Source organism: Coffea arabica, chromosome 3e, assembly GCF_036785885.1.
Source record: "Coffea arabica cultivar ET-39 chromosome 3e, Coffea Arabica ET-39 HiFi, whole genome shotgun sequence".
NCBI classification, from domain to species: domain Eukaryota; kingdom Viridiplantae; phylum Streptophyta; class Magnoliopsida; order Gentianales; family Rubiaceae; genus Coffea; species Coffea arabica.
The window spans coordinates 40,261,809-40,274,716 of NC_092315.1; the positions used below are offsets into that span (position 1 = coordinate 40,261,809).

Genomic DNA, 12,908 nt, shown 5'->3' on the forward strand with positions numbered 1-12,908 from the left:
TTTGAGGCAACGTAGATGGATGAAATTTTTAGAGGACTATGATTGTACTATCAAGTACCATCCAGGGAAAACTAATGTAGTGGCCGATGCCTTGAGTCGTCAAGTACAAATGGCTGGATTGATGATTAAGGAGTTTCAATTATTGGAAGAAGTGAGTTACTGGAATCCTCGATTGGAACCAAGGAAGGTAATTTTGGAGAATATTATAGTAACCTCCACTCTATTGGAACGCATCAAGGAATTTCAAGAAAAGGACACGGAAGTGCAAAAATGGGTGGAAAAGAGTAAAATGGAAGACAAGACAGATTTTAATTTGGGGTCAGATGGAATATTGAGGTTTCGGAATCGAGTAGTTGTGCCAAAGGATGAAGGGCTTAGAAAGGAAATCTTAGAAGAGGCACACCGATCAAAGTTTACGGTACATCCAGGAGGGAATAAAATGTACCAGGATTTGAAGAGTCTGTATTGGTGGGAGAACATGAAGAAAGAAATTGCCCAATTTGTCCAAACATGTTTAATTTGTCAACAAGTTAAAGCCGAACATCAGAAACCGTCAGGACTTTTGCAACCCCTAGAAATACCTGAGTGAAAATGGGAGAATATCACTATGGATTTTGTATCAGGGTTACCAAGAGCACAGAGAGGCCATGATGCAATTTGGGTAATAGTGGATAGATTGACCAAATCGGCTCATTTTCTGCCGATTAACATGAAGTACCCGTTGGAGAAGTTGGCCAAATTGTATTTGGATGAGATCATTAGGTTGCATGGCATACCTGTGAGTATTGTGTCCGACCGGGATCCGAGATTTGTTTCGAGATTCTGGCAAAAGATGCAGGAGGTATTGGGGACTAAGTTGAACTTTAGTACCACTTATCATCCTCAGACTGATGGACAGTCGGAAAGGACAATTCAAACACTTGAGGACATGTTGAGGACATGTATTCTGGACTTTGGAGAAAATTGGAGTAAGTTTTTAACTTTAGTGGAATTTGCCTACAACAATAGCTTCCACTCTTCTATTCAGATGGCACCGTATGAGGCACTCTATGGTCGGAAATGTAGGTCTCCAATTTGTTGGGACGAAATAGGTGAACGGAAAGTCCTAGATCCGACCACAGTATCTTGGATTGAGGAAGCTAATGAAAGGGTAAAGTTGGTACGACAAAGAATTCAGGTTGCCCAGAGCCGCCAAAAGAGTTATGCTGATAATCGGAGAAAAGAATTGGAGTTTAATGTTGGAGATTTGGTATTTCTCAAGATTACACCTCTGAAAGCAAGGTTGAAGTCCGGAAAAGGAAAGAAATTACAACCAAGATTTGTAGGGCCTTATAAGGTCATCCAACGTGTGGGGAGCGTAACCTATAAGTTGGAATTACCGCCGAGTTTATCTCGAATCCATAATGTGTTTCATGTATCTATGCTTAAGAAATATCATCCGGACCCTTCTCATGTCTTACAACCGGAAAATGTTGAGATTGATGAGACTTTAACCTATGAGGAGAAACCGGTTAAACTTCTGGATAGGAAGGTAAAGGAATTGAGGAATAAACAAATACCATTAGTGAAGGTCCTCTGGAAGAACCATGGGTTGGAGGAAGCAACTTGGGAGGTCGAAGAAGCAATTCGAGAAAAGTATCCAGACTTGTTCGTCAATCAAGGTAAATTTCGAGGACGAAATTTCTTAAGGGGGAGAGGATGTGAGGATTCGAAAATTCCATTATTTTAAAATCCCTAATTTTGGCTAAATAATTATTTATTTGGATTTTTGCCACGAATAATATTTTCTAGCCTATTAGACCTAAGTACATGATTTTATAGTTCGTTATATTTCTAAAGTGACTCATTTTAAAAATAATAAAATAAAAATATAGATAAATAAACAAATATTTTCTTATAAGCCTATTTAGCGAAAAATGGAAACGTGTCTAAAAACTTTAGCCATTGGAAGTACAATAAGCTAAAAATTTAAGACATATACAATGGTCCTAAAATAGACAATTTTAGGTTTAAACACACAAGTAATAACTAGTGGTACGATCGTTATAAGAATTTCTCAAAGGTTTTAATTTTTATTGCGCCTAAATTAGAAATACGTGTTTTCACGTGCGCGCTTAATTGAGGGACCTTGGACCATTATTTTGGTACAATTAAGAATGAATAATATTTATATGAATGTAAGGGCCCTAGAGGTTTAGTGCACTAGTACAACAAACGTAAGAGAAATCAGATACAAAACGCGCGCGTAGGGTACTAGTTAAAATTGATTTGACGTATCAAAGGATTTGACGTCAAGCGTCTTTTGTACGCAAAGGCTACAGAGCCGAAATTCATTTCCTTTTCTCTGCTACAATGGCCGGCTAGACTGCAGCAAAGGAACAACCAAGCTTCACCATTTCTTTTCTTCCAAAACTCAACCAAATTCCTACCGAAACTTCCACAGATTCTCACCAAACTTCACATTCGTTTAGCTTTTTACTTGGACAACAACTTAGGCTGGAAAAGGGAGGAGTTTCACGGCTGTCTTCAGGCTTCATAGGGACCGAAATTTTCTGATCTGAGCAGCCATCAAAGTAGGCAACAATCTAACACCTTCAACTTGTCTTATGGAAGTTGATTTACGCATTTGAGTTGGAATCTTTACTTTAGTAGCTTGGATTGTTGGAAATGTGGGCTCTATGAACTCCCACTTTGGGTTGATGGCTGTGATGATGTTTGATGATGGTTTATTTGCTGAATTAGAGCTTAAGGAAGTAGATTAAAGGTGCATTCTTGACAGAAACGTTGTTTAACTCTTGAAACAAAAAGTTCCCATTTTACCCCTGCTCTGTTCGGTCACTTTACTGCAGATAATTGAGGATTTAAAGGCTTGATTATGTTGTTTACATGTTGTAGAAGTTGTGTACAAAATTTCGTTGAAAAATATTGAGTTTTGGTTGCTCAAACGAATTTATTTCAAAAACTGGTAATCTGGAAAACGGTTTCGCCGTAATCCAGACCAGTGGTTGTATTTTGTCCATAACTCCGTGCTCCGACGTCGAAATCAAGTGCCGTCAGCGGCATTTGAAACTAGACGTTTCCATGTTTTTATCGGTGTATAATGTACGTCCTGGTTTTATGTGTGTGAGCCACACCATTCATCTGAAGTCGGCTGTCCTGTTTCTCCGTTCTGCCGAAATGATTTGATAATGCTGCAACTTGAACCTTGATTTTGAACTAGTTGCATGCTGAAACTTGGAACGATTTCTTCTGTGAAGTTGTATCCCTATGAATTTATTTTCTAAAACTATCAACCATTCCCAATTCCGAGTTAAATTGAGAGAGTTATGATCAAAATACGGCGACTGCTCGTTTTGAAAATCTTAGATTTGGACAGATTGCCTTAAGGAATTTTCCAAATTTTGGTTGATTGAATGACCCCACTCCCGAGGGTATTTTTCCGTGAAATTTGATAGAGAGATAACCTTCATATGGAAGTATTATACTGCAAAATTTGGTGTCAATCCAAGTCCGTTTCAGCACTTAACTAAAGGTCCAAAGTTGGAACCAAATCTGGAAATTTTGTAACAGTCTTGAATTTTTCCCAACTTTTGAGCTACCATATCTTGGTACTCGAAACTCCGATTCTTGATCCGTTTGCTCTGACCTAAACCTTACTTGCACCTCTAATTGATCTATAAATTTCAAGGGCTGGTTTGCAACGAGTGAATTCTGCCGAATTTTCAAAGTTAGCGAAAAACCAACCCCGGCTCAATCCTGGGTGATTTGGAACAGCAACTTTAGGCTCATTTTTGAGCACTTTCCACTTCGATTCATGGAAAAGTGTCTTCTAGGAACTTGCAGTACTTTCTAAGAGGTTTTCAACGGTATAAAGTTTTCCAATTCTTGACTTATGCCGAGTGAGTTACGATTTTTCAAAGATTCATAACAAAACTGAAATTTTTCCAACTTTCAAGGAAATAGAGTTTTTCAAGAACTCTTTATTCTTTTGATATTATCTAAACGTTTTATCCCCGATTTCCTAGATAAAGACTTAAATATTGTTGAATGTTATCAAACCTCTCTCGAACCTCGATTTACGAGTAATTGAGGTTCATTTTCACGGAATTTCCTAGAGTAATACTAGTGAACGAATTATTCCTCGATATTTGGGATATGGGTGATAATTCACTATTATTTGCTCAGGCACGCACGAGAACCTCCAAGAGGACCCTACTGTGGAAGTTTGAACTCTTCCTCCAATTTACTTGCTTGCATAACTTGGTGAGTGTCAAGTGTATGCCTACTTGAACCCTAAAGTCTTGATTCATGCTTGATTCACCTGATTTCATGCTTAGCTTAACTGATTTTGACAAAATGGAGTCGAGTGTGTACTTGATCGCACTCATTCTCATTTGAAACGAATGACTCATGCTTAACATGATTTGCTTGGTTTACATGACTTGAAATGTCTGCTTAAACCTATCAAATGCTTGAATACATGAAATGGTATGCTATGATTGCATACGTCGATGGAGTGAATCTCCTCGACATTTACATGACAAATGGGGGACGCCCAAACTCATAGGCCGACCTTGGAACTCGAGCCGGCATGGGCTTGGTCGGGAACCTCGGTGAGCCATGAGACTCAAATGATAAGCTTGATCTAATGAGAGATCTCGCTTGGCATACTCGTATAGTATCGCCTTATAAATGTAGTGCGGGCCCGAAGTGGTGTATGGTGGACGGATGAGAAGTAAGTGGTGAACTACGGATATGAAAATATCAATCCGGTTGACGGAGAGTCATCACGGGGAGATATACAAATGACATCGGCAAATGTGGAACTTAGCTCCTGAGAGCTTCCATATCCTTGAATTGTTTCTGGTTACATTTTGTTGGCCTTATTAATTACTTGCAAGTTATTACCTGAATTGTTATTTGGGCTTGTTATCTGAACTATGTGTCTGCATGTGTGTTCTTGGCCTCACGAGCGTTTTGCTCATCCTGTAGATTTGTTTTCCTTAACAGGTTGAATTCGGAGGTAAAATGGAGCAGCCTCTTGATGTACTTTTGTTTTAGGGTTGCTAATACTTTTGTTTATGCCTTCGGCTTTGGATTGTACTTTTGGTATGGAAATGTAACCTTTGGACGAATTGTATTTTGTGTACTGACGTGTGGTTTGGAGAATGGTTGACTATTATTAAGTTTGAAAGTTTCCTCATTTATTGTATCTAAGTTTCGGTTTGTATTGTGTGGTCCGGCTATAAGTTGAATGGAATTGCTTGAGTCCTGGCGAGAGCTAGGCAGGCGTTCCGCGGATACCCTTTGGTTCGCCTTAGGGAGAAGTGGGGGCGTCACACTAGGTCACCCCAAATGTTTTCTTTTCCCCACAGGGATCGAGGCAAAATGAGCGCTTGTATTACGTTATTCGTGTGACTGGATGGCATATATCTTGTATAGTTTAGATTTGGATTCATTTTGTGTAATAGTTGGGCTAGTGTGATTGTTTGGAATTGAAATGGATGGATTTCTCTTGTACCCTTTGATTTTAGATTTATCTTTTGTAATTTTGGGCTTGTATGGATGTTTGGATTTGAATCGGATGTATGTATACGTTCCACGCTTGGGAACTAGTTTTCACTTTGCTTGATATGTAATTCATGGAGGTTTTAATGTATTATTTTGAGATGTACCTTGTAATTTATTTGAGGACTGTAGTGAGTGAGTGAGTCCTGGCGAGAGTTGGGTAGGCGGTCCGCCGAACCCTTTGGTTCGCCTTAGAGAAAGGTGGGGCCGTCACAAATTTTAACTTTTAGCATTTAAGAACAACCCTAATATAAATTATATGAAAAAGAAAATAAGCTTATTAGAAGTTTGACAAAACATGCTGGTGCCACTTTCTTACTACATAGTGCAAGCTATAAGTTAACTATTAGGCTTCAAAAGAAAAACTTGAGAATTTTAAAAATTCTGACTTCACATTCAAACCAGGTTTCTCCAAAAAAAAAAAAAAGTAAATAAGAGACACAATAATTTATTTTTCTGAAAGAAAAATGCTGTCACAGATGAAAACTGCAGCAAGAACTCAATATTTGATAAATCTCTCACATCTCCAGTTTGTGGTGAAGAGAGATCCATTAATCTCTTGTGTTGTTTAGCAATACTAACAAAATCAATTCAAAATGAACTGTGACCTGGGACTGCTAATTATTTTCCAAAGTAGCATGAAACGACAAAAGATGTGAGATGTTAGGAGGTGTTCGGTAAGTGGATTTCGAGATAAGGATGAGTTTCAATTTAAGTCATATTTATACAAAATATTTATCTAAAATCAATCAAAATTTCTAATAGGTTACATAGACCTTTTCTATGTGTTCAATGATTAATTACTAAAGAGTAAGTTTTACTTATCTATTGTATTTTTATTACTAAAACTCATTGTTGTAAAGTTATCAAAAACTCTGGACTTTTATCAAACTTATTGCTATTTCCCAATTTATCATGGATACAGTGATAGTGATGTTAAAATTTAAATCAAACGGCTCCTTAGGTTTATTTGTATTACAATTAAGTTTAGTCTTATCGTAATTCTAGTGCTCCATTTACTATTGAAATACAATCTCTTTTAAAGTAATTATTTCCATTTTAAAAAGGTCATTCCTTGTGATTCACAGTAAAGACTATTTGGAGAATCAAAATTTTCATTGTGTTGAGACTAATTCACTCTATGATTTTAACGAGGGAAAATTTCAAAAACCTCCCCTAGGATGTTTGATGATAATTTCACTAGCCTTCTCTAAAGTTTGTAAAATTACACAAAACCTTCCATAAGGTTAAGGTTTTATAACAAAATTAGTCCAATTAGAAAAAATAACATTAAAAAAATACTTTAAATAGAGAGATGAAACTTTTATTCTATAAATACCCCTTATGCATGTATATAAGTTGTGTTAGTAAAAAAAATAAAAATAATTAAAAGTTGGAAACAATTAATACACACATTTCACTACTCAAAAATTCAAATGCAATAAATTAAACAACACAAATAAGTCACAAAACTACACTAATTGTCACAAGATTTAGCAAAACAAACTAGACATCTCTTTTAACATGATGTTTGCTATGATTCTTGTGATTTTGAATGGAAAAATTTTTGGATTTTGCCTTTCTTTTCCCTCCTGTCTCCTTTACTTCTACAAAATTATTTTTATAATTTGCTATGATTCTTGTGATTTTGAATGAAAAAATTTTTGGATTTTGCCTTTCTTTTCCCTCCTATCTCCTTTACTTCTACAAAATTATTTTTATAACTATCATAGTTTTAAAATTTTCAAAAAAAAAAATCCTCATGAATAACCTTCTTTTGCCCTATATTTTTTCTTCTATCAAAACACTATTTCTCACATTGTATAGAACTAATTTGTAGTCATTATCAAATTCTATCAATCACAAAATAGCACGATTAGGTATATCAATTGATATTATTTTGTAATTACAAGTCACCATTCATCATTGAAGAAATTTTCAACAGTTATTCCTGTTAATTAATTACTACTAGTTAATTAGTGATCTAATCACTTAATCATTAGATATTAGTAAATGAGAAAGGAGGGAAAAGAAAGGCAAAATTTGAAAATTTTTTAGGTTCAAAATCACAAAAATTGACAAGTATCTATTTCACCAAATAGTTTGTGTATATTTTAGTTTATTTATAGCTAATTTTGAGCTCCTAAGACAATGTGAATGATCATTTTGATAATATTTGATGTCCTTAAATAACTTTGAGAAGACGAATTCGTCCCTTTTGCCTGCTAATGTTTGTCATTTTTTGGTAAGGATGAATGAGTAAGGACAATACGAGGCCATTCATGAAAAGTCATCATCGGATTGGATGAGAGTATATGGGACTAAATAGTGAATTTCGAGTCAGATACAAAATCGAATACCTGTTAGAAGGTTTTGCAAGAGAAAGGGTGTTGAACAATATACAACCTCGGATTAAAGAAGTGAAGCCAGATAATCACGTCAGATACTCATTAGTGAGCTTATCAAAGAAGAGTGTTTAGTAGTATATGACACCAGATAGTAAAATTCACTTCAGATACCGCATCATATACTTGAGCGAGAAAAATTTGCAAATTGCGCAACTTGCACAACTTGTAGACATCTTTTCATCCTTCTTTCTTGTAGCATCCATGATGTTTTGACAGCAACTTTTTTGGACCCAAGACATAGACTTTTATCAACTTTGTGTTATTCCATTTCATAATCTTGACTCTTCAAGACCAAACCAACCTCCTTGTGAAAAATTCAAGGGACTTGAAGATTATAAATAGAGGACGATAGGTCATAATTTGTTGGTAAATTTATAATTATTTTTCCCTTGATTTTAGCCAAATATCGTTTTAGTTGTCAAATTCTACTTATATTTGGTATTTTATGTTAATTATAGGGCATTGGAGTAAAAAGTGCTAAAAATAGGTGATTTTCTTGGAGTTGATTGTCAAGTGCAAGTTTTTCAATTCAAGATGAAGTCTACGTGGAGTATTGGTTGAAGATTTGGAAACTGCCACTTTTTATTAGATGTCTTAATAGGGAACAATTAGCATTATCTTGGGAGGTTTCCTTTTTTATTTAGGAGTTTATTATTGGTAGTAGATATCTAGTAGGAAACAAAAAGAATAAGAGAAGTGGGCTGGAATCCCGCATGATTAAGACCTTGGCCAAAAAGAACCGTGACTCTGGGTGAAGGAGCCGCTTGGCTTTTTCTTCAGCTAGTCATCTTCTTTGTTGTTCTTCCATTGCTGAACGTTGACGCAATTTCTTTTAATGGAATTGCGTGAGTTACTGTCAATGGAGAGTAATTAATTTTATTCTCTAGTCAAGAAATACCAAGAATTTGGTTCAGCTATCACTGTGAGATCTAATTGATTTTGTTTATTTCCTTTATTCTTTGATATTTGTACGTTTTTTGCTTTATATAGTATGATTAGTGCTTGTGTTTGAATAGGTGCACAATATTTAATTATACACTTAATCTATTTGCTAATTGGAATAGTTGAATCTGTAATTGTTTGACTGTTCTAATCCTGGTAGTAACTGGCATAATTGGGTTTGTGTCAGAAAAATGTACAATCTAATTTAAATGAACTCTCATAGCGTGTTTATTGATTAGAGTAAGGTTTCTCTAATTTCTAATGCAATTGAGGAATAAAATCCTATGGTTGTACCTACGGTTATTCTTAAATTAGGGAATGTTAGGATCGAAGACAATCTAAGAGGGGGGTGAATTAGGTTGATTAGAAAACTAATCAAGTTATGGGCACTTTTTTGTTCAATATGAAATTTACCTTCTTTTCTAAGTGATCACACAATGAATCAATCAATGAATGAACAATATCACTTGAGAGAAGTAGAAGAGATAAGCAATTTAAGGATCACAATATAACAATAAGTAAATGAGAAGAAAGGAATTGCAAACCAATTGACTACCAAGCTCCTCTTGAGTTTGAAGATCAATTCAAACAAACTTCTTCAAACTGATGAAATACAACTAATCTTATGTACAAAGGAAAGCTTACTTCCTCCTTGCCCCAAACCCCACTCGGTCAAGTTAGGAAGCTTTACTATCCCTCAAGACAACCCTTACAGAACTACACTATTAAAGTATTTACTCACAAATGAAAAGTTTACAATGAACTTCACACCACCAAAACTACAAATCTTAGCTGGAGAGTGTTCTTTTACTAAAATTACTCTTTATCTTTTGTATCTTCAGTGTGCAAAAGTTATATGAAGTTTCTGACCATACACTATTTATATAAGATCAAGAAAGTGCTTCATTAATGCTTCTAATGAATAGAAAGTAGCTGAAGAGTCAACTTGTGAGGACCCGAAAATTTCCTTATTTTATTTTATTTTACTGGCTTAATTAATTAATTAATTCGACTATTTAAAATTCATTTATATGAAAAAACGCCTCTCTTATGTTTTTAAAGCGTTTTGTTATAAAATTACTTTTCGAAAACTCATTTAGTTCGGAACAACGAGTACACATTTTTCGAGACTATATTTGAATTGAGAGTGTATTAATTTTGAAAAAGTAAGAATGATCAATAGTAAATTAAGAAAAAGTCATGAGGACTCGCAAAAATTTATTTATTTTTAAACTCTTGTTACGAGTTTATTAAAATATTTAATTGCCTGTTTGCCCCGAATATTATTTTCTAGTCTCTTGAGACCTAATTACATTGATCTATGACTTACTTATATTTTTAGAGTGGTTTGTTTCAAAAATTAATTTCTCGAAACCCGTTAAGTGAAAATAGTGAATACGCAATTGGAGTAAATAATTGATTCGATGATACAATAAGTTTAGAAAATTGGAGACTTGTACATTTGTCTCAAATTAGGTATTTTTATGTTTAAATGCTCAAGTATTAGTTAGTAAAACAATCGTTATAAGAATTTCTTGAAAGTTAAGCGTTATCGCGCAAAATTGGAAGTACGCGTTTTTACGCGCGCGATCAATTAAGGGACTTAAGGCCTTTATTTTTTGACCATTAAGTGTGAATAATAATAGTATGAATATAAGTGCGTTAGAGGTTTAGTGCACAAGCGAAACAAACCCGAGAGGAAACGAGCACGAAACGCGCGCTTACGCGCACTCTCCTTAGTTGACTTTTGGAGCATTTTGGGCCACACATTCTTAGGCTTCTCAAGGGAGCATCACACCAGATCAAAGCCCTTCTCTTCTCACCTCAAGTGCTGGCCAAACACTCTCTTTTCCCTCCCAAAACAGCCGACCAAACAGCAAAGGAAAGAAAGGAAGAAAAGCTTCTTCATTCTTGCACCAATCTTCCTCCATTTCATCTCAAAATTTGCATCCAACTCACAAATCACTTGGAGATTCACTTAGGCAAGGAGAAGAACTTCATTTCCACGGTTTTCTTGGACTTCATTTGGACCAAAATTTCTGTCCTAGTTCATCTAAGAAGGTAAACTACGATCAACTCTTAAAACCTTGCTTTATGGAAGTAGTATTGCACATTTAAGGTCATGCATGCATATGGGTAGCTTGTTTATGTTGGAAACATTGTTGTGTGGGCTCTATGAACTCCCACTTTGATTGGATGGACTGATTTGGTGGATGATGATGAAATTAATGTTGGGTTAGTGCTTATATTAGTGGAATAATGTTGGGTTATTGGTAGAAACTCAAGGAAGATGCAATGAACAAAAGTGACCATTTTACCCCTGACATGTTCGTGCACTTTGGTGCAAATTTTTGAGGATCTAATGGCTTGTTTATGATATATATGTTATATGGATGGTGTAGAAAGTTTCATTGAAAAATAACATGATTTGGTTGGTCAAATGTGTTGATTTCCAAAGTTTGGCAGAACTGGAAAATTTTCCCGAATTGCCCAGGCAGTCATCTTGTTTTGGTTATAACTTCTTACTCCGATGTTGGAATTGAGTGCCGTTTGCGGCAATGGAAACTAGACATCCCCAGATTTCTATTGGTATAAAATTCAAGTCCTGGTTCCACTTGAGTGAGCCAAACCATTCGTTTAAAAATTGCTGTCCTGTTTCGTTGGTTCACTACAGGGAAGAACATGAACTACAACTTGATGCTCAAATGCGGGCTAGTTATGAACGGATTTTGAAAATGGTTTCTTCTAATAATTTGTAGCTTTATGAATGTGTTTTCCAACGCCACCAACCACACTCAATTCCAAGTTGAATTGAGTGATTTATGACCAAAGTTTGAAACTGACTCAGTGATGGAATTCTTCATTTTGGACTGATCCTTAACTAATCTTGGTTTGGGACTTGTTATTCGAAATTCTTGGTGTAAACCACCTACCAAACACATCTTGGATGAATATTAGACCTTGTCTACACTAATGAACCATGTTTGAGGGATTTTCCTTGGCCAAATGCTTGAAAACGGTAAAATGGAAGTCCAAGGCAGATTTGCCTTGGAACTCCTTGGAACTTTAGTGGTTTCGTTAATCATCTTCCTGTACGTATTTCTCTACAAAATTTTTTAGAGAATTAGTTCTTATATGGTAGTATTATACTGCTGATTTTGGTGCCATTCCGAGTCCATTTCATTGCTCAACTAAACTTCCAAAGTTCATGAGTTGAGTTGGGAAAACCCTTGATTAACAAGGAAATCTTAGTAACTTTGAACTACCATATCTTGGTGCTCAAAACTCCGAATCTTGTTCTGTTTATTTTGTTTTAAACTTGGATTGCAACTCTAATAGAGTTCCAAATTTTAGAGGTTAGTTCTGATCAAGTGAATTTTACCGAATTGTCAAAGTTGGCCAAAAACCAACCTAAACCTGTCTTCAATGCCCCAGAACAGCAACTTTGAGCTAATTTTTGGATACCTTCTGCTTGGAATCATGAAACATTGTCTTCTAAGAACTTTTAGTACATTCTAAGAGGTTTCCAACGGTACCAAGTTTTCCAATTTTGGACTTGTAAAGAGTGAGATACGATTTTTCAAAAATCTCGTATCAAAACTGAAATTTCCGAATCTTAAGGAAATGGAGTTTTTTGAATCCTCCTTATTCCTTCGATATTACTTGATTGTTTTACACTTGATTTCAAAGATGAAAACTCGATTTCTCTTGTACTCTAAAACCCCCCGTTTGAGCCTTAATTCGCGAGTAATTTAGGCTCATTTTAGCGAGATCTTCTAAGATTGTACAAGCGTGCAATCTTCCTTGATAATTGGGGTTTATAAGTAATTGTTCACTATTAATTGCTCAGGCTCGCACGAGGACCTTCGAGAGAATTCCACGGTGGACGCCTGAACGTCAAGTGACATTTCTTCTTTGTTTATTTGGTGAGTGTCAAGTATGTGTTAAATGCTTATGTGATTGAGATATTAGTTGTACAAGTGTTATACA

The 12,908-nt window shown here is 35.5% G+C and overlaps 1 long non-coding RNA gene across 2 annotated transcripts; it reads left to right on the forward strand.

Moving 5' to 3' along the window:
- Nucleotides 1–2,331: 2,331 nt before the first annotated feature.
- On the forward strand, nucleotides 2,332–5,389 carry LOC113737980 (uncharacterized). 2 transcript variants are annotated; one of them, XR_011842300.1, is made up of 2 exons: nucleotides 2,332–2,573; nucleotides 5,011–5,389. It is a non-coding gene; the product is annotated as an uncharacterized lncRNA (long non-coding RNA). The 2 variants fall into 2 exon arrangements; XR_011842301.1 differs by lacking the exon at nucleotides 2,332–2,573 and adding an exon at nucleotides 4,190–4,263.
- The last annotated feature ends 7,519 nt before the right edge of the window (nucleotides 5,390–12,908 follow it).